This window comes from Protopterus annectens, chromosome 1.part1 (assembly GCF_019279795.1).
Source record: "Protopterus annectens isolate FY-2018-M chromosome 1.part1, PAN1.0, whole genome shotgun sequence".
Classification (NCBI taxonomy): Eukaryota; Metazoa; Chordata; order Ceratodontiformes; family Protopteridae; genus Protopterus; species Protopterus annectens.
This window is the reverse complement of record NC_056726.1, coordinates 1738908105-1738933950: the sequence shown is the minus strand read 5'-3', so window position 1 is coordinate 1738933950 and position 25846 is coordinate 1738908105.

The window sequence follows — 25846 nt, the reverse complement described above, 5'->3', positions numbered from 1 at the left end:
TTAGTAATTAGATGGGCCACATAGAAGGGTTTCCTAACTACTTTGGCAATATGATTGTCAAAGGAGAGATTACTATCTACCTGGGTCCCCAGATCTCTTATTACCTCTTCTGTATTAAGGGGGCTGCCACCTATGTGGTAATTCGTGGGTGTTTTGTTTTTCCCAAATGGGATGACTATGCATTTTTTGGCATTTAGCTTGAGGCCATGACTTTGACACCAGGTGTCTGTCTCAGTAAGGCCCTTTTGGAGGATGACCGTGTCAGCCGGAGAGTCACTTATGGCTCCCAGTTTGCAGTCATCGGCGAACTTGGTTAGCCATAGTCCTCCTTTGTTTGCCTGTACTTCTGAGAAGTATATGCCGAACAGTAGGGGTCCCAGGACCGAGCCTTGTGGGACACCACTTGTGACTGGTTTAGAGTCGGACCTGGAGCCCGCTATTCTTACCATGTGAGTTCTGTCTGTAAGCCATATGGCAACCCATCTCATGTCGTAGGGGTTTATGTTCAGGCTGGTGAGCTTTTCTGTAATACCCAAGTGGGGAATTGTGTCAAATGCCTTGGTGAGGTCAAGGTAGGCTGTGTGAACCACCTTTCACTCGTCTATGGCCTTGGTGACTGTCTCGAAGAAGTCAACCAGGTTTAGTAGGTATGATCTGCCCTTAACAAAGCTGAACTGGGTTGGGTCAAGTGTTTGGAGGTTTGCAATGTCTTTGTTAATGAATTCCATGATGATGCGCTCCATAGCCTTGCAGACCAGGCTAGTCAGGCTTATGGGGCGATAGTTATCAGGGTCAGTTGTGGCCCCTCCTTTGTGGAGAGGAATAACCGTTGCCATGCGTCATTCTATGGGCACGTAGCCTGTGGAGAGGCTGAGGTTGAACAGCGTGTTTAGGTGGGGGGTTGGTTTGTTTTGTAGTTCGTGCAAGACGCAGCCTGGGACACCATCTGGTCCCATTGATGCTGTGTTTTTGGCTTTTGAAAGGGCTGTTTTCACCTGTGTGTCTGTGATTTTTGGAACACTACACTTTTCCGGTATTGTTGTGGGCCCTTTTGGAGGTGAGAGGGGGGTGAAGTTTGCACTGAATCTATCTGCCAGGATGTTGGCAATATCAGTAGGTTCAGTATATTTTGTGCTATTTTGCACTAGTTCAGTGCATATCTGTGAGTTGCCACTTAGATTCTTAACATAGCTAAAGAAGGCTTTGTGGTTATCTTTTGAATCCTTGGCTATTTTTCTTTCGAAGTTAGCCTTGGATGATTTCATGAGGGACCTTAGTTTCTTACTGATACTGATCAGGGATGTCTTTCCTTCTTGGGATTTGCTTTTTTTCTGAACTAGTTTCCTCCTTCTATTGTATAGCCTGTTTATTGCAGGGGTCCACCAAACTGGTTTCCTTCTCTTAGAGGAGTGAGTCTTGGTTTTGCTAGGGATGGCACAATCCATGCATCCTTGTAGGTTCCCATAGAGTGCATTTGTAAAGGTTTCTGCATCTTGGGCAGCGTTATCCTTTAGCATGGGGGCTGTGAAACTTACCACCTCTGTCTTAAGTAAGGCGAAGTTTGCTTTAGAAACGTTTTTTACTGTGGTTTCCTTAGTTGGGGGTGGTGTTGGGGTGTGGACATCCAGATTGATTAGTTTATGGTCTGATCTAACCAATGATGGGTTGACCTCTGGTGTGGAACACCTGTCGCCCATGTTGGTGATGACCAGGTCCAATATCTTTTCACCTCTGGTAGGGGAGTTTACCAGCTGATCCAGGGCGTTTGAGTTGATGAATTCCAGGAAGCGCTGGGCCTGGGAATTTGTACTTCAGTAGCTTTCCCAGTGAATGGTAGGGTAATTGAAATCGCCCAATATCAGGGTGTTCTGTAGGACCTTCATATTTTCCAGTGTCTCCAGAAAGGTGGCGTGGTGGTCCTGGGTCATGGAGGGTGATCTGCAGGCCACAATTTGAATTGCAGATTTGCCTGATGTTAGTCACACAAGGATGATCTCAGAGGTATCATGCTACACCATTAACCTGGAGGTGTAGGTATCCTTGATGAATATGGATACACCCCCTCCTTTTGTGTTTCGGTCCGTGTTCTTTGGCCAAAACATGTGGTATTAGTTGTAGGCCGGTAGTGCTGGGGTGATCTCTGGAACCTTGAACCAGGTTTCAGTGACTGCACAGATGTCTACCTTCTCCATACTGAGGAGTGCTTCGAGCGCATGCATTTTGAGATTTAAACTCCTGGCATTGAGTAGCATAACCCCCAGTGTTTTGTTAATTGTGCTGTTTACGGAGGTGGGTTTGACTTTTGAGCCTTGCCTAAAAAAGGCACTATGGGGGCAGCAACAGCCTTGACCAGTATTCGAAAGCCTAGGGGTGACGGGTGCAAGCCGTCTCTTGTGAAGCAACGTGGCTTGTCAAGCATGTCGTCCCAGGCTGACAGACACTGGATCCCCTTTGAATGACACCAGAAGCTTAGTCAATTGTTGAAATTGATAATTTTTTCTTTATACTGAGGTATCATTGTCTTTTTTCGTGTAGTCCAGGGAGGTACATCTCAGGTCATTCACACCAACATGAACAATGACAGAGTCATATTTGTACTTGTTCTGGAGTGACCTGAGTGCTTGTGTTATGTGGTGGATTCTGGCTCCTGACAGGCAGCTAACAGTAACCTTCTGCTTGTCCAGCCTATTGAGTGGGACGTCAGTGTGCCTGACTATAGAGGCATCTATTACTAGTGTGTTAGGTAATTTATTTCACCTTAAGGGCTGTGATTGTGCGGCATACTGATTTTGTGTTTTATGTGTTGTCTGGTTTGTGACGGGAAGTGCAGGTTGTTTGGGTGTCTGCTTTGGAGGTCTCTGATGCTTTTGCAGGTTTTTATTTAGAGCCTCCGAGTATGATTTTGTGTATTTATGTGTATTTTTTGCCAGTGCTGTTTTAGTAGGTCTGTGTGTGGCTGGAGGTGTGGTGCAAGTGTTAACCTTCTCCTCTTAACTGTCTGTTCCAGTCTTGGGTGGAAACAGCTTAGCTTGCAGTTTGGCTGTATAATTGAAACTCACATATGTTAGTGTTTTGTGGTAGGATGAGAGGGCTGTCTGTGTACATGAGGCAGTTGTAACATTGCCTCAGGATACCCAGATTCACCAGCTGGACTGGAGAGTGCACCTGAAGTTGCCCTTTGGTCCTGCCTGAATAGTAGAGTGAGTTGCTTAGTCGCTTGGTTGGTAAGGGGTGAATAAAGAACCTTGCCCTGCTGTGCAATCAGTGTCAGGGTATATTAGTGCTTGCCATTAGGTCTGAGCTAGTGCTGGGCTGTAAGATGCTTTCTGAGTGCTTAGGTTGAGAGTTAGACTAGTTTCAAGGGAAAAACTGAAGAGGAGACTTAGTGGAGCCGGGAATAATTTAACCGTAGCTAACCGGCACTGCCCAGTGCGCAAAACCATGCAAATGCGGTTATTATAGTAGGGAAATCAAAGAGATAGAAATTAGTGAACCAATGTAAACAAAAAGCCACCAGCCAGATGAATAAATCCAATTTAATAACGAAATAAACTTGTACAGCCACAAAACGAACTTAAAAACGCCAAAAACAAACCACAAATATACGTAAGCGCTTTCGTTTAAAAGTTTTAAACTTCATCAGATAGAAATTAGCCCAAATGGCCAATAAGCTACTAACTTCTGGGCTGGAACCACTCCTCCAGGGACAGATAGGTTGCTCAAAGCTCCCCTCTCTCACAGGTGAACAGAGAAACTTCCTTCTATCCAAGTAAGGTATGGGCAACTCAGAAACTAGTATCACAGCCCTGAATTCAGCACTAGCCTGAAAACTGGACTATACTAACTTAGAAAGGCCAGCAACAAGGAATTTTTTAGTTTTTTTTTTTTTTGAAAAGATAAGGCAAAAACAGTAAAAATACACGTAAAAGAGCTTTAAATGACTACAAACGATCAGAAAAGGCTATCGCACTATAGTGTGTCGCCTACAACAGTTAAACAAATTATTATTTAAACAAAAACAGCTTTTTAAAAGTGCAGGCAGTCAAATAAGAACAATATGTGAAAAAAACAAGCTTTTAAATCACAATACACACTGGAAAATCTGCGTTTAGGTGGAAAACAGTTAAGTACAGCATGAAAGTACAGAAAACTGATACTTAATCACTCCAAAGTCTCTCCTCTAAGCTGGAAGGCTTGTATCAGTTTAAGGCTTTGTAGTGCTACCCAGCAGGTTAGTTACAGGAAAGATGGGAAACAAGCGCAGATGTGGTCTTTTAAACCAGAAAGTTGAAAGAGACAGATAAACTGTCCAAATGGTCAATAAACTACAATTTCTGGGCCAAGAACCTCTCCTCTCATGATAGACAGGCTACCTAGTGCTTACCACTCCCACTGATAAGCTAGAAGGCTTTCTTCCAACACAGAAAGGCTTGCGGGTCTCAGAAGCTTACCAACAGTCCTGGATACAGCAACTCTGTATCTGGACTAGGCTAATTACAGGAAAGGAGGGAAACCAGCGCAAGTGCGGCTTTTAAACCAGAACATTGAAAGAGATGGAAAAAATTGCCCAAATAACCAATAGCTACAATTTCTGGGCCAGGAACCACTCCTCTTTTGGTAGATAGGCTACCTAATGCTTACCACTCCCACTAATAAGCTAGACGGCTTCCCTCCAACACAGAAAGGCTTGGGGGGCTCGGAAGCTTACAAAGAGTCCTGGATACAGCAAATCCGTACCTGGACTAGACAAGTTACAGGAAAGGAGGGGAACAAGTACAAATGTAGGCTTTTAAGCCAGCAAGCTGAAAGAGATGGAAAATTGCCCAAACGTCCAAATAAACTACAATTGGTTGATCTGTTGATCATCAAAGATGCCAGAAGAAAATGTTATAGTTCAGCCCAAACTAAGAAGGTGAACGCAATCCCTGCTTTATCAAGGCTTGGAAGGACTTTAGTAGTCCTTTCCCAACTCACATATTCAGCTTATCCTTCCTTACAGGTATGTTCCCTGATCTGTGGAAATAGGATACATATGTGCTGCTGCTGAAAGCAGAGGCTTCTATTAATGTTCAATTGCTATCTCATCACTCTTCATTTGTACACCACAAAATTCATGTACCACTGCCTCTTCTTAACTTCAAGAGTATCTAAGAAAGTATCATACGATCATAGGAAGCTACTAAGCCAATGGCCCTAGGGCCCTTACAAGTGTAGCCAAGTTCCACCTAATGCCTGTGTCCAAGAGGGACACAGGTGGAACGCCTGGGGTGAAATTTACGGTTACGCATCCAATCATCCAGATTGCGTTGGAAGAGGGCCAATGAGGTGCTCTGTTTGACATGAAGTAGGAGTCTGTTCCAAAGGTGTGGTAACCTCTGGGAGACAAAGCTGTCCCTCCAGCAGGTTCTATTAATGTCACATACGAGGTTATGGTCTTTAGAGCAAGTAACCTGTGTACCATTTGACTTGCGGATGTGCAACAACTCCAATAAACCAGGGTCAGAGAACACGGCCTCTGTGGGACCAGATGACATCCCAGGCTGTCTTCTAAACAGGCTAAAACATGAACTAGCATCATCACTAAGTTCCCTTTTCAATCATAGCCTAACCACAGGCTTTGTTCCTGTGGAATGGAGAACAGCTACAGTTATTCCCCTCCACAAAAGTGGCATAGCAACAGAATGTAAATCAAACTGAATGCTTGTATCTTCTCAGGTCTCAGTGAGTCTTGCTCTATAAGCAGTATTCTTAAACTGAAAAGTTTGAAAAGGTGAGGGTAAGATATCATGGTTAAGTAACTTCCTTGGCTTACCATTAATGAACTATGTATATATCTGCTATAATTTGCTTACATACATTTGTTAGTTTTATTTTATCTGTTATATAAGTTTAAAATTTTAGTATGAGCTTTGGTTTGCGAACTTTTGTTCACTTTTACTGTGTTAATTTTTAAGTTTATGCTTTTGTTATGAAGTTTCTTTAGTGTGTTTGACAATCGCTGTTCCAGTTATTCATGGAGGGTTCTGCATAAACGTTTACTTTGAGCTTACTTCATGGTGCATGCTAACAATCAGTGCAGCAGCTCTAATTAATTACCTTAATTAATTGTGTGTTATGATTGGTTTATTATACCAGTTTAAATGTTTTTAAAAGGTTTTTTGTATGTCTGAAGAAGTCTGCACACAGTGCAGACAAAAAAACGCTTCATTAAATTGTCTTCTGGTGAACATTAGCTTTTGACTTCGCTTAATACTGCAAACCTTTGTTTGGACATTTTGGTGTTTATCTTTGTTTACATTTCCAGTTTGTTATGGCATAGCAACAGACCCAGGAATTAAAGACCCATAAGCCTGGCCAGCCTCATCTGTAAGGCCATGGAATGTATCATTATGGACCTCATTAAAAAACACATAGGTGACCTCCAAACCCTGGACCCTACCCAGTTCAGCTTCGTGAAGGGCAGATCCTGCCTGTTAAATCTGGTGGATTTCTTTGAAAGTGTGACTAAGGCCATTCATGAGGGCAAATGTGTGCACACAACATACTTCAACTTGGCAAAGGCTTTCAACACAATCCTGCATTCAGGCATCACTGATAAACATAGCAAACTGAATGTAAACCCCTTTGTTGTAACATGGGTTGCCAACTAGCTCACAAACTGGACACACAGTATCAAAGTGGGTGACTCCACATCAACCAGCAGACCTGTCACCAGTGGGGTGCTGCAGGGGTCAGTGTTGGGCCCCCTACTGTTTAGTATATACTTCTCAGAAGATCAGGTCAAAGCTAAAGTGTTGTGGCTGACCAAGTTTGCAGACGACTGCAAACTTGTTGCGATCGTTGAATCCCCAAACAATGTCAGTATACTCCAGGATAGCCTCACACAGACCAACGACTGGTGTATTAGTCACTGTCTCAAGCTGAATGCAAAGAAATGCATCATCACTCCCTTCAGCACAAACAATGTCCCTTCACACTATCAAATCAATAACAATACCCTAACTACCCATGAAGTGGTAAGAGACCTGGGATCACAGGTTGACCGCAACCTTAACTTCGACCACCACGTGTCTACAATTGTAAGGAAAGCTTTCCATGTAGTTCACTTGACTAGTAAAGGCATTGCCTCAGGAGCAAAAAAAGCTATAACCCCCCCCCCCAATACTCGGCACTTATCCGGCCCATAATGGAGTATAACGCCCCTTTTGGTATATACCATACTAAGCATCTACAGCAGTTAGAGAGACCCCAGAGGTTTCTAACAAAGAAGATCAAGAGCCTCCAGCATGTGCCTTACACGGGCCGACTAAAATCCCTGTCAATACACTCCGTATTGTATAAACTTCTTAGGGGAGACTTATGCCTGTCCTACAGAGCAACCCAAGACCCAAACTTAATAAACTTACTGCATATCCATAAATCAAATGGGTCTAGGGCTACCCATTCCAGGGACTTAAATATGGCCTGCGACTTAAGCAGGACATGCTGGAAGGACAGATTTATCTCCCAGCAACTGCCACATTTTGGAACAGGCTACCAATTCATGTGAAACAGAGCACCTCTATGGCACTGTTCAAGAGGAACCTGGATGAGTGGATGGGGCACCATAAATTCTTAGTGGGGATAGCGTCCACACCCCTCCTGAACATGGGCAGTCATCACTAAATGCAGGCTTGGGTATTAACTAGTACCTCTATGGTATTACATTGGGCTGAAACAGGTAGGCTTAAAATGACCTCCGTGTCGATAGCTTAGTAATCTCCGAGGATCCTATGATCCTTATATGCAAGGCAGAGATCACCTCTCAGTTTCTGTATGAAACAGAATAAAGTGACAGTGATTGCAGATGATCCACATAGGACAGATGCTGAAGACCTTGAATTTTCCTTGTGAGGAACTTTTATGGTTTCTCCAATTGCTGCAGGTGCTTGGAAAAGTACATACCAAAAGGGGCGTTGTACTCGATTATTGACCTAATGAGGGAGGAGTACGGGGAAGTTATAACTTCTTTTTTTCTGGAGGCAATGCCCTTACTTATGAGATGAGCAATATAGAATACCCTTTTTACCACTGTGGAGACATGGTGATCAAAGATAAGGTTGCTGTCAACCTGTCTGCTCAGGTCTTTCACCACTAAGTGCATACTTAGGATGTTGTTAATGATGTGGTAGTTAGGAGGAACATCGCTCTTACCGAAAAGAATGATAATACATTATAGTCTATTATTTGATAAATAGCAGATTTCAGTCTAAACACAACACCTGTATTTCACATTTAACTTACATTAGCTCCATCTATGGTAGTCTGGAGTCTGAAAACTTATTAGAGCCTGATTGACTGATTCATTTATTGATTTACTGATTTATTTATTTTTATCCTTTGTTGGCTGGATTAGTTTCACTAGGCTAGAAGCCTCTTTTCAGGGGAGACCTGAGGTGGTATGTATACTACCCTCCTTTCATCTTTGTGCAGCCATATAGTTGGTATATATATATATATATATATATATATATATATATATATATATATATATATATATATATATATATATATATATATATATATATATATATATATATATATATATAAGGTCAAGGAGCGTGGAGGGTTTTTTCCCACATAAGGGGTGCAAGAGGATGTTCCACCCTACAAAAACTCTTACATTTCATTTTTTCATAAGGTTGATTTCCTAAGCTGTTGTGCTCAATGAGTTGGTTTCTTGAGGACCTGTAATTCAAGGACTCTTGGTGGAAGCCTTTATACTAGTTACATGTTTTTATTTCACCCATATCTAAGGCTTAATGTGTGGATAGATAAATAGATATATAGAGAGAAAGTGGCTCAAGTTATCTGTTGGGTGGTCTCCAGTCATGTTTAAGCGTGCATTGAAAATAGGAATGATATCAGGCAAGTGATTACAGAGACCATAAGATGTCTTGCCATATACACCTTTAAGTTGACAAACTTAAAAGTTCTTGATACCCTTGTCAAACACTTACTGCTGCTTACCTCCCAAATTGAGTAGGGCCTAACATGATAACTTTGGTGTAAATTTGTGTCTACCCATCCAGTCATCAAGACTATACATATAGGTAGCCACCTGTAGAGGTAACTTACTCCATAAGCTGGGAATATGTTGTGATAGGAACCTATGCCTATAAGAGGTCTTGCTAATGTTTTGGTATAGCTTTAGATCTCTAATAGGTGTTTGTGGAGACAATGGTTTTGCAAAGAAACAGGAAATCAAATAGGATTGGGTCTATCAGGTCTTTTATGGCTTAAAAAGCTAGACATAGGTCACCATAACTGGTAGGCTATTGAGTATAAAGAGAGTCATGCTAATTTTTCAGGATAGATGAAGGATTCAAGACCTTTAATTTTCCTGGTTAAAAATCTTTGGGTCCTTTCCAGTTGAGTGATATGCTTGGATGTATACATACGAAAGAGGACATTGCAATTCAGTGATGAGTCTGATACAAGAAGAATACAGGGGTAAGATTACTTCTTTGACTCTTGAAGATAGGGCCAGTCAGAAGGATATCCTGACTGTGGTGGAAACAGGATGATGAAATGAGAGGAAGTTGTCCACATAAGTACCCAGGTCTCTTATGACCATCTTTTACTGAAGAATAGTACCATTTATGACATATGAGGTGGGAGCAATTCTTATGGTGAATGTTACTACACTGTACCTTTTGCACTTATCTTTATACTGTTTTAGTACACCAGGTATGTGCATATTCCAACCCTTGACTGAGCTGTTTGTAATCAGTACATGAGCAGATAACAGTACCCAACTTGCAGTCATTGGTAAACCTGGTCAGCCAGACTTCAGGAATATTGGCTTGGATGCCTAGAAAATTAATGCAAAACAGCAGAGCCTCACATGGATTCCTGTGGCACCCTACTCATTACAATTTTGCATTCATAAAATGTACCAGCAAATTTCTCAACCTTGAATATGTTGGATAACCAATTTGCAATCCAGTGGATAATATAAGGATTTGCATTAAGTTTGTCTTCGTTTTCAATGATTCCAGCATGGGGAATAGTATCAAAAGCTTTGACCAGGTTAAGGTAAGCTGTGTGCACACAGTGACCACTGTCAACAGCTTCTGTAACCTTTCCAAAGATACTTAATAGGTTCAGGAACTGCTCTTCACAAAACCAAACTGAGTGAGGTCTAGTTCAGTTAAGTTGCCTACATCTGCATAACTTAGTTCTGCTATGATAAGTTTCATGACCTTGCATATAGGGTTGATGAGGCTGATGGGCCTATAATTACCTAGGTCTGTTGAGGAGCCACCCTTTTATACAGGAGTCACAACAGCTGTTCTCCATCATCAGATACAAACCCTGTAGATATGCTGAGCTTCAACAGTTTAGGGAGAGGCTCGGATAGTGCTTACCTGGTACTGATGAGAATGCAACTTATCTGGTCCCATGGAAGTGATGATTTTAGCCCTTAGCAGGGATTCTAAGAATTGATTCAAGGTGACTTCAGGGGAAACTAAATTTTCAAAGATAGTTGAGACAACAATGTAGATAGGTGTGGAAACATTAGCACTATATTTGTCTGCAAATATATTGGTTATATCCTTGGGATAAGAGTGTGTAGTTTTATTATGGATGAGCTCAGTGCACTGTTGAACAGTATTCCTTCATTTTCTAACATAGCTGGAAACAGGTTTGTAGTTTCCTTTGATAGCTTGGCAATCTTAAGTTTTGAGGATGGAAATTTCTTTCATTGTTTTTCTTCTTTTGTAAAACATTTTTTATATGGGAGTTCAGCAAGAGTGATTTATTCCTGAATTTACCAGTTGGGAGTGTCAAAGAAGTATGTAAGTGTGGTACAGGATATGTACAAGGGTAGTGTGACAGCGGTGAGGTCTGCGGTGGGAATGACAGATACATTTAAGGTGGAGGTGGGATTACATCAAGGATCAGCTCTGAGCTCTTTCTTATTTGCAATGGTGATGGACAGGTTGACAAACGAGCTCAGACAGGAGTCCCAGTGGACTATGATGTTTGCAGATGATATTGTGATCTGTAGTGAGAGTAGGGAACAGGTGGAGGAGACCCTGGAGAGATGGAGATATTCTCTAGAGAGAAGAGGAATGAAGGTCAGCAGGACTAAGACAGAATATATGTGTGTGAATGAGAGGGAGGATAGAGGAATGGTGAGGATGCAAGGAGTAGAGGTGGCGAAGATGGATGAGTTTAAATACTTGGGATCAATAGTTCAGAGTAATGGTGAGTGTGGAAGAGAGGTGAAAAAGAGAGTACAGGCAGGATGGAGTGAGTGGAGAAGAGTGTCAGGAGTGATTTGTGACAGACAAGTACCAGAAAGAGTGAAAGGGAAGGTCTACAAGAGGGTAGTGAGACCAGCTATGTTATGTGGGTTGGAGACAGTGGCATTGACAAAAAGGCAGGAGTTGGAGCTGGATGTGGCAGAGTTAAAGATCTTAAGATTTGCACTGGGTGTGACGAGGGTGGACAGGATTAGGAATAAGTATATTAGAGGGTCAGCCCAAGTTGGAAGGTTTGGAGACAAAGCCAGAGAGGCAAGATTACGTTGGTTTGGACATGTGCTGAGGTGGGATGCTGAGTATATTGGGAAAAGGATGCTAAGGATGAAGCTACTAGGTAACCAGAAAAGAGGAAGGCCTAAGATAAGGTTCATGGATGTGGTGAGAGAGGACATGCAGGTGGTTGGTGTGACAGAGCAAGATGCAGAGGACAGGAAGAAATGGAAACAGATGATCCACTGTGGTGACTCCTAACGGGAACAGCCGAAAGATGATGATGGGCACTGACTTTTCTACGCAGCTGTTTAGATGTTGGTAAAAGTCCAATATGAGTGCAGAAGACCTCTTATTTCAGTCAACTTGCAAGGTATTGTTGGGAATTTTGCATATATTTTCTACAAGCTGAATAAGGCTGGTCTGGAGCAGCCCCTAAAGATGGTATATTTTGCTGATGGAGCAGTACAACTGAGGAGATGCAGGGTGGTTTACAGGTGGGAGCTAAGCTGGTAAGGATCAAGTCAAGGATGTTAGAGTCTCTCGTGGATAGTTTTACAATTTGCTCCCATGTACTGGTACTAACAAATTCTAGGAAATGCTCAGCATAACTATTTTTGAGGTATGAGGTATAAGTGTGCCAGTCAATGTTTGGGTAAATGACAATGCAAAAGCCGATAGTTACTAATACTGTGAGTTACATTATTTATTGAATGTGTTTACATAATTGTTTGTTTGTTTACATTTGTTTAGCAGTATGGAAAAACAGTGTATTCCAGTTGACTGGAGAATAAGCATACTAGTTCCAGTGTTAAAGAACAAAGGGGACATTCACAACTGTGGGCAGTATAGAGGTATCATACTTCTATCACACTACATGAAAGGTCTGAAGAGTGTGATCGATCAATGAATATGCAGGGTAGTAGACAGTAAGATGGGAAATGAGCAGTTTGGATTCAGATCAGGATACAGCACAACTGATCCCAGGTTTGCAGTGAGACAGATACTTGAGAAGAAGGTAGAAATTGGGGCTGAGTCCAACTGGGCATTCCTAGAATTGGAGAAAGCATATCACATGGTCCCAAGAATGCTGATTTGAGCAGTCCTGTGGTGGTTTGATGTCCCAGTAAACATTGGTAGAATTAGTGCAAGTTATGTACAAGGGCCCAGAGACTCAAGTATGGTCAGTATTTGGTCTTACAGAGGGGTTCCCAGTGGGAGTGAGTGTGCACCAGGGTTCAGCTCTGAGCCTCTGAGTTCATACTGGTGTTGGACTACATTAGCAAGCAGGTCAGAGGGTACATGTCAACAAAGCTGCTGTATTTAGATACTGTGGCATTACAGGCAGATTGTGAGTGAGAACTTCAGCAAAAGATAGGGGAATGGAATGCAAAACTGAAGGCACATGGGATGAAACTGAGTGCAGATAAGAGAGCTGTAATGACAGGACATGGGTGAAATCAGAAGAAGCTGAAAACTGAGATAGAACAGAAAACAGTGGAACAGATTAACAGCCTCAAATATCTGGTCGGGGTGGTTGAGGAGAAGGGAAGTCTGAATGAGGAGGTCAAAGCTAGAATCAGACAGAACTGCAGCAAACTGGCACAGGGTGTCATTGGTAGTGTATGTCAGAAGAACGCCCAAGAGGCTGAAAAGTAAGGTGTACAAAATAGTGGTGCAACCAGTACTACTGTATGATACAGAAACCTGAGCAGTAAAGGTAAAAAGTTGAGGAAGCTAGAGGTGATTGAGATGAAGTTTCTGAGACAGGTGGCTGGATGCATATTGTGGGACAGATGAAGAAATGAGGGCATAACAGCAGAAGCCAAAGTAGCTCCAATTACAGAAAAGTACAAACAACATATTACAGTGGTTCAGACACATGCAGAAAACCAGAAGCCAATCTGGTGATACAGATTTGAGACAGGAATAAGGCAAAAGGAAACGAGGGCATCCACCAAAGAGGGGGATGGATTCTTTGAGAGAAAAACTGTGATGGTCAAGCGCATGTATCAAAGAAGGTAGGAGAGTGGCATTGAATGGGTACCTATTAAATTATCGAACGTTTCAAAATTTGAATGTCATATGGTTGACACCATATGATCAAACTTTGAAAAGTTCAAAGGTGAAAGGCAATGGCACCGTGCATGCAGTATGGGAAAATTTCCCTTTTCTGCACTGAAGTGCAGTCTCGGATTTGGTTTATTTATGTAGGGGAGGTGTTGGGGACACAGCCCCCTACATGGGGGGTACAGGGGGGCTTGTGCCCCTGCTCACAGCGTTAAGGTAAGTGTATTTTTTTACGTTTTTATTATATATTCGAAGATTCAAGTTTTGCTCCTATGTTGTCGAACATATAAGGTTCAAAATTTTGAAGCTTTGAATATATAATATAGACCCACATTGAATAGGGAGAGATGGTGATAAGTGGCATGACCTCCTGACCCCACGTAGAAAAGGGGTCTATGATGATAAATATGATGATGATGATGATTTGTTTAGTGATATGATTTAATGGTGTAGCCCCGTTTTCTTTTTTTTTTTTTTAAACAAGAAACATCTTTATTAAATTATCACATATGACATAGGCAATCATACATTTATTTATTTATTTATTTATTGCATTTTTTTAACCGGGAAAGTCCACTGGGCCTAGAAAGAGCCCATTTTCAGTGGAGGCCTGGGGAGAAAAGCTCCACATTATTACATAACAAAGTGAAATATTTATACATAGAACTAGGTATTACGAAGGTAATATACCCCAACAGGCTCAGACAGTCCCAAATGGTGAGGCAGTTTGTTAAACACACAGAAAAAAACAGATGGAAAATAGCTGGAATGCAGTCGTCACAATTGTTGAACAAAATAAAGCAGCAGCAGTAAAAAATCCAGTTTAATGAAAAAGTGTAAGCGCTTTCACAATGATCAACATTGCTTCATCAGATCATTGTGAAAGTGCTTACACTTTTTTATTAAGCTAGTGGACTTTTACTGCTGCTGCTTTATTTATTTTGTTCAACAATTGTGACGACTGCATTCCAGCTATTTTCCATCTGGGTTTTTGTGTATATAACTAGGTATGTTAACATTATTTTTACATTCAAACAAGTAATAAAATGAATAGCAACAGCAGTAATAATGTTTACAGTCAAAGAGTAGTATAATGGTACAGTTAGCATATGTATCTGCGGTATACTTAGCAGCAGAGAAGTGGTATAGTGGAAAAGGAGGAGATAGAAGGGCTAGAGGAGAAAGAGATATGCTGTGAAGACAGGAGTATGTAGGGAAGAGAGAATGAGAGGAAGAGTTTGTAGTGTAAAAGGTTCAAGTTGAGATTACAGAGAGAGGAATTAGGTGTTAAGGTAAGTGGTTGGGGTGCAGGACCATAGCCAGTGAGAGAAGAGATGTGATTTGAGTGATTTTTTGAAGGTGGCCAGATTGCTGATAGTTCTGAGTGAAGTAGGAAGATTATCCCATAACTTAGAGATAGAATGAGAGTACAACATTTGGTCGGCTGAGAGCTTGGGTTTGTTGACTGACAGTAGCATTTTGTTTTCAGACCTGAGTTGGCGATTAGAATGGTATAGGCTCATTATAGAGGACAAGGAAGAGCAGGATTCAGGTTGGTAGATTATTTTGTGAGCTGTAGTTAATTGTAGATATGGGAGATGATGAGGGGATTCTAGCCATTTGAGTTGGTGCAATGAGGAGCAGTGGTGGGTGGAAAATTTTGCATTAGTGGCAAATTTAGCGACTTTGTTGTAGCAGAAGTCTAGTTTTGTTTTTAAGTTGGACTGTAAATTTGTGAGGATGGGAACACCATATAGCAGAGTTGGAAGCAGGAAGGATGAAACAAGGGCTATTTTAGTGGAGTGGATAAGAAAGTAGTTATGTCTATAGAGGGCACCAAGCTTTTGATGTCTTTTTTTAACGTTGCTGTAGATGTGAAGGTCAAATGTTAATTTGTCATCAAGTGATGACACCTAACAGTTTAGTGCTAGGGATGACTTCAATGGTAGTGTTGTTTTGGGAATGGATAGAGAAAAGAGCTTTCTCAATAGGGCTGGATTTAGTGGGGGTGAATACTAAGAGTTTTGTTTTATTGGGATTGAGGGCGAGATGGTTTTGGGACATCTAGGTTTCAGTAGAAGTGAAAGCTTTTTGGGTAAGATGCTGTAAAACAGTGGGTGATTTAGAAGAGCAGATGATGGTCAAATCATCAGCGTATTGGATAACAGTGCTGTTGGTTAGGGTATTATGAAAGTCATTGACAAATATACTGAATAAGAGGGGACCTAGAATTGAACCTTGGGGGACACCTGTGTTTGTGCTGAGTGCTGCCATTTGGTAGATTGCTGTCTATTGCTGAGATGGCTAGTAAACTACTTTAGGGTAGGGGAAGATAGGTTGAGGTTAGAGAGTTTAGTAAGTAGAAGGGAGTGGGAGATAGTGTCAAATGCTTTAGACAAATCAAGAATGAGAGCAGAGACTATGGAACCAGCATCATGGGCTGTGTCCAAGAAGGAAATTAGGGCAGTGTTGGTGCTATGTCCGGGCCTGACGCCATGTTGAGTAGGGAAGAGTATGTGGTGGTTTACCAAATGGCTTATGAGCTGGGTGTGAATGCATTTCTCTAGTATTTTGGAGATGGGGGAAAGTATAGCAATAGGAACAAAGTTTGAGATTTCTGAATTGGAGCTGCCTTTGTGAAGTGGAAGGACAAATGCTTTTTTCCAAATGTCGGGTATGTATGATTCTTGAATGGACCTATTGAGGAGGATATTGACAGGATAAGGAATGGAGGAGGCAGCTAGTTGTAAGTATTCTGCAGGTAGGTTATATGGGGCGTTAGTACAAGGTTTTAATTTATGCAGAAGGTTTTGGATGGTGGATGTTGGAATGGGTGATAGTGAGAAAGTAGGGAGAGGGGTAGTGGTGGTAAGTCCTGATGGTGTTGTTTGTGGGTTAGTGTTGATGGGTGGGAAGGAGGTAGTTAGTTTTGCAATGGTGTCAATAAAGTATGTGTTAAAGAATGAGGCTATCTCAGAGGGTGTTTTTTCAGGGTTAGGGCAGGGGTTATTGTTGGTTCCTGGGTGGAGCAAGGAGTTTATAGCATGGCAGAAGTTTTGGGGTTTTGTCTAACCTGATTTTGGATATTTTGGAAGTATTCTTTTTTATTTTTGACAACTAAGTGTTGGCCTGGTTGCGATGTTGTTTATATTGTAAAAGGTTAGATGGAGTTTTGTTTTTTTTCCAGGTTTTCCAGGCTCTGTCCGTAGAGGCCATAATTTGTTTTGTGGACTTTGCAAGCCAGGTAGCATGTTTTGTATTGATTCTCTTCAGCCTGAGTGGGGCTAGGCTATTTAGGATTCCGAGAAATGTAGAATTAAAGAAATTTACTGCATCATTAAGTGGAAGAATTTTTAGTGTACTCCAGTTAGTGTTCCGCAGGGTGTTGTTGAGGGTATCAGGGGAGAATTGGGATAGGTCTCTGGTGTATCGATATTGATATATATTTGGTATAGAGGTGGGCTTGCATATTATGTATGCTGGTGAGTGGTCACTAATACTATCTGGGAGTGTGCCAGAGGAGGAGATTTTATCTGGGTCAGAAACCATGATCCAGTCAAAAATGGATCCGTTTTTTTTATTGTCAAGTCTGGTGATACCTGAGATTAGCTGAGTGTATTTGTGTAGGTCGATATCTGTAGAGGGGTTATTAGAGATATCTAGCTAAATGATATTCACGTCACCTAGGATTACAGTTTCATTATATACATGAAAACAAACCATATTGATATAATTCTAGTTACAAACATTATACATCACTTATAATCTATCTATTCATTGTCAGTCAAACATTACATAGCTCATTCAAATCCTGCCTTTTTTTAAACCTCATTCTGCCTCTGCATGTATTGTTCCCACAATTCCTATTCTTTCTATGCAATTTGTCCTATCCTTTTTAAAGATCCCAATTCCAGTTGTTTTAACGCTGTTAGTATATTCACTCTTTCTAGTACAGTTGGTTTAGACTTTCATTTCCATTTTCTAATAATTACATTTTTGGCAGCCACCATAATTAGACTCAGCAAGGCCTTACTATGTCTAGGCAATTCAAATTCTATATCATAGCTCAAAAAAACATTTCCTTAGTTACATCAATTTGCACACAGTATCTGACAGAGTAGTATACATCGAATCTTTAAGGTCTGCCAACTCATTTATTGCACTCCCAGAAAATATGTTCCCCGTTACCTCTTTCTTCCCCACCACCTCCAACATTTGCTGTCTACCTGAGGAAAAATTATTTGGACTCTACTTGGGGTATAAAAATACCTATGTAAAAACTTCCAAGAAAAGATGCTAAATCTTCTAGACTTTGTTGCATATTTGGGAGACATGCATATACCCCCATTGTGTCTGTGAATTAGTTATTCAATTTCTCTTCCCAATCCTTTCTAAACTCCTCTGATTGATTCTTATAGCTATCATGCAATACTTTATATGCTCTACTAATTATTCCTTTTTTAACAGCAGCTTCTGTTCTAGATTCTACTAAAAACTCTACCAATGCTGATCTTTCACTTAGGATCCCCCTATTTCTTTCTCTTTGCCTATACTCTGATATCAATCCTTGATAGGGAAGGTAATCCCTGCAGTCCAAATAAATTCCTGGCTTATTCTCATTCTACTACTTTTCCCCCTCTAATTATTTGCACCAAATTCCTTGGTTCTTTTGCCAGTTTTCGCCAACAAATTCCTGCCCCCTCTTGCCTATTGTTTATATCCCTAACTGCAGTCATCCCTATAGGCAGATTCTCCTTTTTCCATTCCCGTGTTGCCTTAGTTCATAGAATACTTTTTGCTACTTTATGAATATAATATTCTGTATGGTTATTGCTATTCTCCTTAAGGATCTGCATCCAAAATCCCTGTCTCTCCTTCTTTCTTGAACTTCCTCCTGTTTCATCATCATCCCTTTCCACTTTTAATTATAGGTTTCTGCTTGTGCTATGTATAGGAGCCTTAACTGTGCAGTTCTGAAATACCCCATCAAATCAGGTAATCCCAAATCACCTTGTTCTACTGGAAGAATCAACTTATCCCACTTGATACTTGCCCTTTTCCCCTCCCAGATAAAAGCCTTCAGCTCTTTATTAATTGCTATCCACAACTTCTCCTCTGGTTGATAAAATATGCCTGACCTATGTATAAAACTAAAAATACTAAAACATTTTAACTGCTTGTATCTTGCTATCTATGTACACATAACAGAGCTTCTAATTTCTCAGTTTTTGTATTACCCTTTGTTTAGTCTCTTCCCACATATCCTTATCTGCCACACTAGAATCCTTTTTAATCCACATTCTTAAGTACTTAATTTTATCATGTCCCCATAAATATGGATATTGCTGAACCAGTTTGTATCTGGGTACATAATTAACAGCTATTACCTTTGTTTTAGCTTAATTAATTTTGTATCCTGAAAAAATCTGAAATTGCCTCAAAATGTTCCACAACACTGAAATGTCAATTTCTGGTTTCATGAGGTATAAAATAATAACATCTGCAAATAGAGCCAGCTTTTCTTGACCACCATACCAATTATATCCTTGAATTTCTGAGTCTCTTATTTTCTTTGCCAATGGTTTGAAATTTAATGCAAATAACAAAGAGGAAAGATACACCCCTGCCTGGTTTCTCTGCTCAAACAGAAATTATCAGAGAGGAACCCACCCACTTTAATTTTTCTCCTGTGATCCATCATATGTCCACCTAATCAACCTTATAATTTTATCACAGAATGCAAATGCTTCCACTGCCCTGCTCATAAACTGCCAGCTTACTCTGTCAAATGCTTTCTCTGCATCAAGATCCACTAGCAAAAGTGGTATTTTCTTACATTCTGCTTCCCTCTGGATCATCAATGTTCTGTTAATTTTGTCAAATGTTTGCCTCCCCTCCACAAAACCACACTGATCCATATCTATCAGTTTTGGCATCACATTTGCCATTCTTTTAGCCATTAAAGATATAAACACTTTACAGTCATGGTTTAGTATTGAAATGGGACTGTATGACATTGGATCTGATGGGTCTTTACCCTTTTTAGGTATTACAGCCATCGCTGCTTTCTTTAAGGATGTTGGTGCCTCTCCTCCTCTTAAAATACCGTTAAACAAAACCTTCCAGATCTTTACCATTTCCCCCCCTAGTTTACAAACCTCTAAAGAAATACCATCTATTCCTGGGGACTTTCTGTGGTTTGGTTATACATCACCATTTTATCTACTGTTAGTAACTGAGCCCCATGTACCTCTAACCTTGGTGTATTTAATTCTTCCATAAACATTTCCATTTGTACTTTTTCTTGATGTCCATATTTCTTTGCTTTATACAGACCTTCATAAAATTTCTGATATATTTCTAGTACCTCAACAGGATCTCTTGTTATCTTTCTTGTTATAGGTTCCTTAAGTCTGGAGATGATCCTTTCTACATTCTGTTGTCTGAGTCATTGTGTTAAAAGTTTTTGTGATCTGCAGTTATTATAAAAAAAGCAGTTGCTTAACAGAACCCTGTATAAACTCATGCATATTATCGAAGTAATTTGTTATTTTCTGTTTAGTATCCTGCAATTGCTCCTCTTCTTTTTCTGTGAGATTCCCCCAATTCTGCAATACTTTAACATTTGCTAGTCCTTCAAATTATTCTTGTTACTTCTTAACCATATCTCTCTTTCTTTTATTTCCACCCTACATTTAAACTCCACTTTAATTTTATCTCACTCCCTAGCTATATTTTCAGAAGAAATTTCTATCTTCTCTATTAACTTGGCATGTAGTGGTAGCATTGTCACCTCACATCAAGAGGTTCTCCAGTTTGATTCTTGGCTGGGGTGCCTTCTGTGCGGAGTCTGCATGTCCTCCCCATGTTCGTGTGGGTTTCCCCTGGGTACCCCAGTTTTCTCCCATATTACAAAGACATGTGTCTGGAGCATTTCTTCCCGGGCCTTTGCTGAACATTGGCTTTATTCCAAGTCGGACTTTTCCGGTAAACAAATGTCAAATAAAATTTAAAAAAAAATAAAAACTCCCGAATAATTTCCACTACCCATTCCTTAAATTCTTCTCTTTTCAACAGAGGGGTGGGAAAGTAACAGTGTCTCATTTTGATTTCATTACGCTGTATTTTTATTTTAGTTATTATGGGCTCATGATCTGAAATAGTTATTGGATGTGCATCAAAATTTTCAATTAAATGCACATGTTCCTATGAAATTTAAGTTCTGCCTAGCCTAGCCCTGTTTTTGTATCTTTGGGAATAATATGTACATTCATTCCAAACACCTACTACTGAATTCACATCTTCTATGCCAAATATTTTCATAAAGTTCTTCAAAAATCTTTCCTCCTTTGTTATATTTTCCCTTCTGAGTCCCCAGACACATCTTGACTGCTGCAAATCAAATTCCAGTCTCCATATATAATTAATATTCCCTGCTGAAAGCTGATTATTTCTACCAGAATTTTCTCAAGCTCCATTATAGCAGTTTTAGGCAGAATATAAATACTTGGCAGTGTAAATCTACACACTTGCCAGTAGCCCCTTAGGTCTAGAAATCTATTATTATATTTTTAATTTTCTTCTATCACAACTGGAGCTTCCCTTGCAATTAATATAAATAATTTTCTTTTCCTTAGTCCCAGGTATTCCACTGAATAACCATTCTGAAAACCTTTCTTTATCAACTTGACATGTTCTGTTCTTTCCATGTGTCTCCTGTAGCATAGCTATTTGCACTGCACATGTTTTAATATAGTTCACTACTCTTTCTTTTTTGTTTATATCTGTGACACCATTTACATTTAAAGATAATATAGAAAGCATCATTATGTTAAAAAGCTATTATTCCCACCTTTTATGTGTAACAGCTTTTTTTGTTAAGTATCTAGTTCCAGATTTTGTGTTGCATGCATACGCTGTTTGACAGGTTGAACTTTTATACAGTTGTTTCTTGTCATAGCCATTTTAGCCTTTGTCAAATCTTACAAAAATACAAATACACCCCAATATACCCCCTAAAACTATTAATAATACTAACACACAGAACTATGTACATCTTAAAATATTGAAGTTTTACCCTCTTTCATGAACAATTGCCCCAAACTGACAGCCACACTCACAAACTTGGGTTAACCTAAAACCCAAAAAGGAAGGTTATCCATGCGAAGATGCATGGTACAACCTGTGCTTCTACTAAGTGCAGTCTGTTCTCCCAGACTGGACAAACCCTTGAATGTTTTCAAACAATATTATCTCCTAGTCATTGAAAGAAAGCTGTTGAAAGAAAGAAGCATTCTTTTTTATTGCCCTTTATCAGATTGTCTGCATGGAGACATAAGTACCAGATACAGAGTTGCTTCTACAAGCATTTATTTATTTGCTAGAAGAAATATTTATTATATGTTCTTTTTACTTATTTACACTATCTTAAAACTTGTTATTATATCAATCCAAGGGCCTTAATCCACTCACCCCCTTACAAGACGGAGAAAAAGAGCATCAGTTTTTTTTTTGTATCATGCGTTTTTGACCAGAAGTTTCTTCTTTTTTCACACTGCAGTGCCTACATTTCTTAAAACTGAACAAGTATGAAAGAGAGAGAGAGAGAGAGAGAAGGAAAAAAAACAGGGGCACCTGTTTGCTTTAGCATTCCCATTACACTTGAAAATAACTAAAATAAACTTTATAAGATGCAGATTGTATCATGCATTATAAAAATACTACTGTTAAGAACAAAATTTTGTTTTACTTATAGTTAACTCTCTCTCTCCTGTTCCCCTTCTAAGTGTTCTTTCAAACATTAATGACATGAAGTGGGGAATATGCTATAAAGATCCCTAAACGTTTAACAAAGTCAAAAAAGTCTGATATTTCCAGGTTTTCTTGTTCCATTATGTTTCACATATATAATTAATGCTTTGTTATCCCACATTTATTGGTCATTTTCTGAGTTGCTGGTTTTATTCATGTTTATTTCTGACTCCCAAATCCAGTTTCTGCTTCATTTCAGTCATACTCTCATTTCTTCTAGTCAACTCTTGTGCTTTTATCTGTCTCAAGTATTTTCCATTGACACATTGGAAAAGGTTTCACTGGCACAGTCTTTATGTGGTATTTATTACCAGAAGAACAAGAAGCCAAATCTCCTTCTGTTTCACAGCTCACTTTTTGTTGGACAAACTTTTGTATTTCCCCCTTAGCATGTTCTGCATCAAAAATGATTTTGTTCCTCTAGTAAAGAATATTCTGAAGATAGCTGTTTACAACAGTTTGAATGTCATGCCTGCTTCTCGACATTCCCTGATTAGTGGAATAAATTTACTCCTCTTCTGTCTGGTGTACAGTGAGTAATCATTTTCCACAAGCACTACACTGTCTCCCAATTTTAGTACTTTGTCCTTCTGCCACAGTTTTGTCAGAATCAAATCCTTCTGCTGATAAGATTGCATCTTTATTATTAAAGATTTAGGTTGCTTTTTTCATGGCCAGGTTTGGAGCACAGACACAATGTGCACTTTCAATTAAAAACTCCTGCTGTGGAATACTAGTTTTGTTGCAATTTGTGCTTTCATTAAATTAATACAGTCTATTCATTCCAGCTTCCCTGGTACAGCACAAAATCTCAGGTTTTTCCCCTATGTGCTCTGTCCTCTAATGCTATGATTTTTTTTAAACATCTCTTCTTCAGCAGTCTCATATTCATCCAGCCTTATTTTATTTCAGTCTCTGATTTTTGCAGTTTTATCACTTCATCTGAATATCTGTTTAAAGCTTCTTCCATTTTTTTCCAGCCTTTTGTTATTTGGGTTTATTATACTATCACTGTTTAATTTGTTACCCACAAAACAGTTCAATGTCCAGTTGAGTGGAAACAACACACCATAAGCTCAAATAAAAACGGCAATACCAAAGCAAAACAGAAAATTCTTCCAACAGTTTATTTGTTTTGAACATTTAAAATTGTGAGTGGTGGATGACTACTGCTAGGTATGATCTGTGGCAGGTATGACTGGGATGACTGTGGTTGCAAAGTGTGCAGGCACATATGTATGTATGTCTCTGTATGTGTACATCTGTGTGTCTGTGCAAAAAGTCTAAATTTGGCTGTCACTCCCAAAAGCATCTCCAAAAGAGAAAATGCAAATGAGGGCTTTTCTTACTTGTGCATGTCAATGTTCTCATCCTTCTTTGGGGATTTAAACCACTCTTGATATATAAATTCCAGATGGACCTACCAAAACCCAGTAAACAAGAGCTTTCTATGTATTAAATGTTTGTTTTCACAGGGCAATGAGTCATAACTGAAACTCAGAGAAAAAGGAGAAAACAGAATGTGAGCAGATGTCAGTACCTTTATAGATTACAGTCTTGAGAACTCCACTAGTAGGACAGTTAGGTGTGCCAGCTTTTCCTCTATAAGCCCTAGCTAATTTTCCTAAACCAGACAGAGTAACATTGCTCAGAGCAACATCATATTGAAAAATTAGGCATTTTATTGTATTTCAATCTTCTCTTCAGTGTGTCGTTACAAGTTACTCACTGACAACTCCCCAGCATTTGCCAGACTATTCAGTTCACTTTCTATTTAAGGTATTTAAGCAGACAGTACTCTGCCATGGCCACACACTGAATTTTGGACTAGTGTTTAGCATTAGTTTATGACTTGCTTTTTTTTTTTTTTTTTTTTTATGTTTTGTATATACTTGATAAGTGTATGCCAATATGACTTTTCATCTACATTAAGTTCATTTCTATTCTTGACTATCATCCACAGCTTTTTATTGGAGCATCAATTAAGTCCAAATCATCTTCTCCATTGTCTTCCTGCATCACATAAATGCATTTTGCAATCCCTCCCTGGTCAGACCAAACCATAAACTAATCACCATGGAAATCCACATCTCACCCACACACCCCAGCAAAGGAAGCCACCTTGAAAAACTTTCCAAAGCTGACTTTGGACTCCTAAAAACAGAGGTGGCTAACTTCATGACACCCATGCCAATGGAAAATAGCTGCATGACTGACAAATCATACACCAATGCACTGTACGAACATGTACATAAATGCACGGAACTAGCCATACCCAACAGAACCAAGATGGTCTCCTCCAAAAAAAGAAAGCCAATTTGGTGGTTTCCTGCCATTAATAAACTCTACAACAGAAGGAAGAAACTGTTGCAGAAAAAGGTAAAGTCCCAAGACTGGAAAAACTTCCTTATTAGCCTCAACAAAAAGTTGAGATCCCTCATCAAATCCTCTAAAGCCAGCTATGAAGGCAGAATTGCGGCAGACACTAAAAACAATCACAAAGCCTTCTGTAGCTATATCAAGAACCTCCATGGCAATACCCAGATTTGCTCTGAGTTACTGCACAATGGTACCTCCTATACTGAGCCAACAGATATTGCCAACATACTGGCCAACTTTACCCCTCTCCTCCCCCTAAAGGACCAATCACAATACCAGAAGAATGCCAGGCATCCAGCATTAGTGCAGTGCAGGTTAAAGCTGCATTGTCCACGGCCAAGAATACAGCTTCCATGGGACTCGATAATATCCCTGACTGTGTTCTACATGAAGTACAAAGTGAAGTGGCACCACATCTGTGTGCTCTGTTCAGTCACAGCCTCAGCTCAGGGAGTGACTACAGACCCTAGGAATTATCACCCTACTAGCCTGACGAGTCTGATATGTAAAGCTATGGAGAGTGTCATCATGGACCTGATTAACAAAAATATAGGAATTCTCCAATCTCTAGACCCCACACAATTTGGCTTTGTGAAAGGGAGATCATGCCTGCTCAACCTGGTTGACTTCTTTGAATCAGTCACCAGGGCTGTGGATGAAGTTAAGGTAGTGCATACAGCCTACCTCAATCTGGCCAAGGCCTTTGATACCATTCCTCACTCAGGAATTATTGATAAACTCACCAAACTAGGCAGCAACCCCAATATCACTAGGTGGGCTGCAAATTGGCTCACAGATAGAACACATAATGTGAAAGTAATGGACTCCAAGTCAGACTGTCGACCAGTCACGATTGGAGTTCCACAGGGATTGGTCCTGGGTCCTCTCCTGTTCAGCATCTACTTTTCAGAAGTCCAGGCCAACACAAAGGGACTCTGATTGGCCAAGTTTGCAGTTGACTGCAAACTGGGAGCCATTATTAACTCCCCAAGTGATGCAGACATTCTACAAAAAGGCCTTACTGAGAACAATGACTGGTGTCGAAACCATGGCCTTAAGCTTAA